Below are 7,647 nucleotides of genomic sequence, written 5' to 3'. Positions count from 1 at the left end.
AGAAAATCCCGGTGCTTCTTGAACCATCGATTGGTTATACCTTTTTTTCCATGTGTTAGTGCCTAAATAGAGATGAAGATTGAAAACAGTTAATGTCTAAAAAAGATTATGTTGAAAGAGTGATAGCTGAACGATTAATTATAGTACACTATATATGGGCTTTCAATGTGCGTGAAATCATCACCTTCATATACAAATTCTCCAAACATGGAAAGCATTGCAGCAAGGCAATAATGATGTTGAGATCAAAACACCACATAGTGATATATAAGGTCTTGACAGAATCCACCACCACTGATAGGATGGACAGGCGCTTCATTGAGCATAGAACATAATATTAGCACTGAAAGTGTACTCCAAGATGATACTTAACTTATGCGCACAAATGAAAAATGCAAATTACAAAAGTGTACGTGAATAATATACAATACCTCAATAGGTGTGGAGGCAAACACCATCTCGGACCATTCAAATGGATCACTAATTGCACCCAAGGTCTCCAGTTTAGGCGTAGAGACCACAGTTATTTGTGAAGGTTTATAACAACAATTAAGGAGCAACCTTTGAAGTGAAGGGGCGTCTTCGGTGATGAGCTCCTGTCCTTCAAAATGAATTCCAATGCTTACAAGGTGAGACGACTTTATTTTGAGACAAGGGATATGGATTCCTATTCCAAAAACAAGCACCAAATGCTACAGTGCAGGGCAGCTAGAGTGGATGATGCTGTGAAGTGAGGCCACCGACAGATCAACCAACACAAGCACAAGTTTTTTCAGCACTGGCAGTCAAAGCATTTGTACCAGATAGTCTGCTAGATGGCACCGGGTCAAGGTGACGGTGTGGAGTGAGGAGGAAAACCATGAGATGGGCTTCGGTGGTGAGGGCACAGATGCAGCTCTTGGTGGAAACCTATCGCTGTAATGGTAGAACTCAAGCTGCTGGAGTTTATCGAATTGACGGGATGTCAGGCAGGCGGCCACCGTGCAGGGTATGTCTAGCAGGTAGCATGCCGGGATGCAGATGCGTTGAACGGAGCCCCCGTGGGACGAGATGATGGCTCCGGGGAGTTTAGAATCATCATCGACAGATAGCTGACGACAATCAAGATTAAGAGGCGCGGTGCGCCACAGAGTGCGCCACCGAGATGCGAGGACTTGTGTGCGGCAGCCATCCTTGGTGGGGAGAAGGGAGATGATCTCCCCAAGGATTCCGTCCGGGAGATCGCTGATGCGGTCCGCCGGAGATTCTACTGGTTCCTCAGGTCCAGGGGGCGCTTTTGGCCGCACAGCCGGGTCGAAGATCTACATCCGGCGGCGGCGCTGGTCAGAGCCTCATATGTGTTCATACCAATCTGAAAGAAAAAATGGCATAACATGTAGGACATTCGAAATCAATTCCAAAGACCAGGAAGAAAAAAGGCACAAACATATATGTAGGTGACTAACCGGTTTTCCGTCGGAGTCGCAGTTGTTGCCGGAGTTGCAGTTGACCTCCGGATCCAGCTGGGGGGGCACGACGGCGCCGACGAATTCAAGGTCATGCTCCTGCCCGCGTGGGACCTCGTCGGCGGCGACAGAAACCTCTGTGGCCAGCTTGACGCGTTGTGCGGGTGCTTCACCAGCCCCGGCGTCGCCACTCCCTCCGATGGTGCGCTTCGGCGGCATCGTCATACACTCTGAAGTCCTGACGTCGGTGACCACTATGGACCGGGGGTGCGACCGCCTATTATGGCCGGCGGCTTGGGCGCGCAATTAATACGAACCAGTGGGAGCGAGGCGGGCTGCGGTCAAAAGTTGTCTCGCCTCACGGTGGGCCTGCGTGGCGGACGTCTGCCATTCCTACCATCATTACACACAGCTACTCGCACGCCTCCCCGTCGATACACACACCTGCACGCACGCCTCTCGGTATGCCTGCGCGGCGAACTGCTCGCATGCGTCCCGTCAACTCACGCCTGCTCGCAGGACACACGGGGCGTGTGGCAGCACGTATATTTTTTGGTTTATTTTCTGCCGCTTTACTGCTTCACTGAACCATTTGCGTTGAAGAGATGCACAAATCCTGTGTTGAACATCTCGCATGCTTCCCGGTGAGCCTGCACACTGGACGAGTTTTGGATTTACTAGAATTTAAAAACCGGGCATCTAAATGTTTTGCGGCAATCAACAATGCCCTGGTGTTTGAAATTCATTCTAATTTCTTGGATGGGACCTAAGCATGCACATAAGGACACATATTTGATTTTTCAACCAATTTATAGTCACTGGAGCATGCGCATGTATTTCAAATTTGAATTATGCACATAAATGCATTAAAAACTCAGTTAATGCATAAAAATGTCCAAACGAACCCCGAAAAATCACAAAAATTGACACAACGCTCCTGTTGTTCTATGTTGACACGAGAAAAAAATTAAAAGCAATAAGAGGCAATGGATATCGTTTCGTCCCCAAAGGTGGGACGTTCCCTACCGAAAACCATCATGTTTGTTGTGAGAAGCTCCGCTTTGTGAGAAGCATATACCCAAACCTGCCCTAAATGGGACAAAATTTGTACCACGGCATGTTGATGCGGCTCCATGATAGCATGTCAAGTTTCATGAATTTAAGACGAGTTTTGGATTTACTAGAATTTAAAAACCAAGCATCTCAATGTTTTGCCGGCAATCAACGGTGCCCTGGTGTTTGAAATTCATTCCCATTTCTTGCATGGGACCTAAGCATGCACCCAAGGACACAGATTTGATTTTTCAACCAATTTATATGCACTGGAGCATGCGCATGTAGTTCAAATTTGAATTATGCGCATAAATGCATTGAAAACTCAGTTAATGCATAAAAATGTCCAAACGAACCCCGAAAAATCACAAAGCTTCACACAACACTCCTGTTGTTCTATGTTGGCACGAGAAAAAAAATTGAAAGCAATAAGAGTCAATGGATATCGTTTCGTCCCCAAAGGTGGGACGTTCCGTACCGAAAACCATCATGCTTGTTGTGAGAAGCTCCGGTTTGTGAGAAGCATATACCCAAATGTGACGCCCGGCTAATTAGGCTACAGTAATCCCACATTAATGTCACCACGTCACCTCGGTTACTATTGCTAACCCGCGTTGATTCGAAACCGATTCAAATTCAAATTTAAAATAAAGTCAAATAATTAAAGATTTCAAATGAAAAAACTAAAATGTACAAAATGTGGCAAATAATTAATAGATAATTATTGTGGAGAAATCATATTTTTATAAAATATTTAAGTGCCTTTAAACAATTAAAACAGGGGCAAAACAATATTTTTATTGCTTTTTAATTTATAAAAATTCCCAAAGCATTTTAAATAAATCCCAAGCTTTTTATGGCATTGTCTAATTTTGCAATGTGAATTATGGGACAAGTTCTCTATTTTACTAAACCTATTTGCTATTTAAAAATAAGTACAAATCTTAACAAAAAAAGAAAGAAACCAAAAGGAAAGAAAGAAAGAGAAACAGAAAAAGGGAAATAGAAACAAACTTAACCTACTGGCACACTCGGACCATCTAGCAAAGCTCACGGCCCAGTCCACCAGCGCCCTCTCCTTCTTCCCCTGTTCACCCGAGCGTGGTGGCCGCTCGAGCATCGTCCATGGAGGGGATCCGCCACGTGCCGGCCATCCCGCTGTTGCCCGCGCTGCATAAAAGGCCCACTCGACCCCGGATGAACCCTAGCGCGCCCACTGCCCTTTCCTCACTCCTCTCCCTCTCTGACCTCGCTCACCCGAGCGCATCAGTCGCCGCGCCTCGACATTGGCGTGGCCACCGGCCACCTTCCGCCGTTCCAGGCTGCCCAGGAGGACCACCGCGGTCGACCACATCGCCTTCGCCTTCCGGAGGACACCGGGACACCGCATCGACGCCGCCCGTGCCGATCCCCTTCCTCGAGCTTCGCCTCTGCTTTGACCGGATCGGGGTCGTCTTCAACCTCCAGTCGTCAGCGATCTTCCTCGATTTGGGCATCCCCTGCTGCTCCTAGTCACTCGCCGGGCCTTCATGTGCCTCCGCGGTGAGCCCCTATGCCGATTCCCTCTGTCCCCCCTTCGATTCGATGCCGTAGGACGTTGTTGCCGTTGGTTCCGAAGCTCCGCGCGCCCGCACACCCTTCTTCCGCACCGCGGGCCGCCGGCCACGCCCGCCTATGCGTGCTGCGCTCCCACGCGCGCGCGAGGCCGCGCCCCCGCTCGCCCGCTGCTCCTAGCTGCCCGCTGGATGCCGCCCCGCGCACTGCTGGCTTCCGTTCCCGCTCGCCACCGTCGCCACCTCCCACTGCTGCCGCGCAGTTCGCCCGCGACGGCCGCGTCCCGCTCCCCTGCTCTACTGCTGCTGCCTTGCTTGCTCCGCCGCCTGCTCGCCGACCACGCCCCGCGCCCGCGCCGTTCGCTTGTGGGCCGCGCCCCTCCTCCCGCTGCTCGGCGCCTTGCCGCGCCCGCCAGGGCCCCCACTGCCCGGAGCCTCACCTAGTTTTCCCCGCCCCTTGTCCGCTGCTTGCTGCGCCGCCGCTCGCCTGCTCCTGCGCATCGCCCCGTTCCCCCACCTCCGATCAGGCGAGCTCGCCTCGCCGTGGCCTCGCCCCGGTCGCCTCAGGCAGCCGACCTCGCCCCGCTCCCCCTCGGGCGGGCTCGGTCCCGTGCGGTTACGCCCGCGCCCGCTATGGCTCCCCCAGAGCCACTGACTAGGGGCCCCATACCCCAAAAAACATTAAAAAAAGTGATTAAAACAAATAAATAATTAGTTAGTTAATTAATTAATTAACTTACTTAATTATGTTTAATTAAGCTAATGAAACTTAGTTAACCTAATTAACTAATTAAACTAATAAAGCATGTTTAGTTAGTCTGAGTCAATAACGAACGGGACCCACATGTCTGTTGACCCAGACAACAGATGGTTGACTGATGACATCATGCTGACATCATGCTGACATCATAATTACATTTTATAATTAAATTAATTCTGTTAATATAAAAAATGGATTAAATATTTGAAAAATAATATAAAATAAACCGTAACTCGGATGAAAATGTTTTGTACATGAAAGTTGCTCAGAACGATGAGACGAATCTGGATACACAGCCCGTTCGTCCGCCACACATCCCTAGCATAGCAAACACGCAACTTCCCCCCTCCGGTTCATCTGTCCGAAAACGCGAAACACCGGGGATACTTTCCCGGATGTTTCCCCTCTTCGTCGGTATCACCTCCTACCGCGTTAGGGCATACCTAGCACCGCGTATTGCCTCGTTATGTTTTGTGATGCTTTGTTTGCTCCGTATTTACTGTTTCTTCCCCCCCTCTTCTTCCCCGGTAGACCCTGAGACCAGCGCTGATGCCACCGAGTACGACTACGTCACCGACGACCCTTCTTCCTTGTACAACAAAGCTTCCAGGCAAGCCCCCCCTTGATCACCAGATATCGCCTATTCCTTCTCTCTACTGCTTGCATTAGAGTATTGTAGCATGTTACTACTTTCGGTTAATCCTATTCTGCTGCATAGCCTGTCATTGTTGCTACAATTGTTGAGACCTTTACCTGCTATCCTAACGCTTAGTATAGGATGCTAGTGTTCCATCAGTGGCCCTACACTCTTGTCCGTTTGCCATGCTATACTACTGGGCCGTGATCACTTCGGGAGGTGATCACGGGCATATGCTATATACTTTATACTATTACATTACTTATGATACTGTTCGGAGGTGGGGGCTGAAGGGGCAGGTGGCTCCATCCCGGTAGAGGTGGGCCTAGGTTCCCGACGGCCCCCGACTGTTACTTTGTGGCGGAGCGACAGGGCAGGTTGAGATCACCTAGGAGAGAGGTGGGCCTGGCCCTGGTTGGCGTCCGCAGTTACTTTAAAATAACACGCTTAACGAGTTCTTGGTATTTGATCTGAGTCTGGCCACTGGCCTATACGCACTAACCAACTACGCGGGAACAGTTATGGGCACTCGACATCGTGGTATCAACCGAAGCCTTCTTGACGTCAGCGACTAAGCGGCGCGCGCCGGATTGGACCGTAAGCCCGCGCTTGTATTAAGGGGGCTAGGTCTGCTTTCGGCCGCCCTCGCAACGTGCAGGTGTGCAAATGGGCGATGGTCCCAGACCCCTGCGCCATAGGATTTAGACCGGCATGCTGACCTCTCTGTTGTGCCTAGGTAGGGCTGCGACGTGTTGATCTTCCAAGGCCGGGCATGACCCAGGAAAGTGTGTCCAGCCAAATGGGATCGAGCGTGTTGGGTAATGTGGTGCACCCCTGCAGGGAAGTTTATCTATTCGAATAGCCGTGATCTTCGGTAACAGGACGACTTGGAGTTGTACCTTGACCTTATGACAACTAGAACCGGATACTTAATAAAACACACCCTTCCAAGTGCCAGATATAACCCGGTGATCGCTCTCACACAGGGCGACGAGGGGAGGATCGCCGGGTAGGATTATGCTATGCGATGCTACTTGGTGATCTTACCATCTGCTCTCTTCTACATGCTGCAAGATGGAGGCTGCCAGAAGCATAGTCTTCGACACGACTAGCTATCCCCCCCTTCTTCTGGCATTCTGCAGTTCAGTCCACCGATATTCCCCCTTTACACAGATACCCATGCATATGTAGTGTAGATCCTTGCTTGCGAGTACTTTGGATGAGTACTCACGGTCGCTTTTCTCCCTCTTTCCCCCCTTTCCTTTCTTCCTGGTTGTCGCAACCAGATGCTGGAGCCCAGGAGCCAGACGCCACCGTCGACGACGACCCCTACTACACCGAGGGTCCGCCGACGAGCGGGAGTAGTTTAGGAGGATCCCAGGCAGGAGGCTTGCGCCTCTTTCGATCTGTATCCCAGTTTGTGCTAGCCATCTTATGGCAACTTATTTAACCTATGTCTGTACTCAGATATTGTTGCTTTCCCTGACTCGTCTATGATCGAGCACTTGTATTCGAGCCCTCGAGGCCCCTGGCTTGTATTATGATGCTTGTATGACTTATTTATGTTTTTAGAGTTGTGTTGTGATATCTTCCCGTGAGTCCCTGATCTTGATCGTACACGTTTGCGTGCATGATTAGTGTACGATTAAATCGGGGGCGTCACACCAAACCTGCCCCAAATGGGACAAAATTTGTACCACGACATGTTAATGCCGCTCCATGATAGCATGCCAAGTTTCATGAATTTCAGACGAGTTTAGGATTTTCTAGAATTTAAAAACCAGGCATCTCAATGTTTTGCCGGAAATAAACGGTGCCCTAGTGTTTGAAATTCATTCCCATTTCTTGCATGGGACCTAAGCATGCACCCAAGGACACAAATTTGATTTTTCAACTAATTTATATGCACTGGAGCATGCGCATGTAGTTCAAATTTGAATTATGCACATAAATGCATTGGAAACTCAGTTAATGCATAAAAATATCCAAACGAACCCCAAAAATCACAAAAATTTACACAACACTCCTGTTGTTATATGTTGACACGAGAAAAAAACTTGAAAGCAATAAGAGGCAATGGATATCGTTTCGTCCCCACAGGTGGGACGTTCCCTACCGAAAACCATCATGCTTGTTGTAAGAAGCTCTGGTTTGTGAGAAGCATATACCCACACCTGCCTCAAATGGGACAAAATTCAT

Source organism: Aegilops tauschii, chromosome 5 (genome assembly GCF_002575655.3).
Source record: "Aegilops tauschii subsp. strangulata cultivar AL8/78 chromosome 5, Aet v6.0, whole genome shotgun sequence".
Lineage (NCBI taxonomy): Eukaryota > Viridiplantae > Streptophyta > Magnoliopsida > Poales > Poaceae > Aegilops > Aegilops tauschii.
This window is presented reverse-complemented; position numbering follows the sequence as displayed.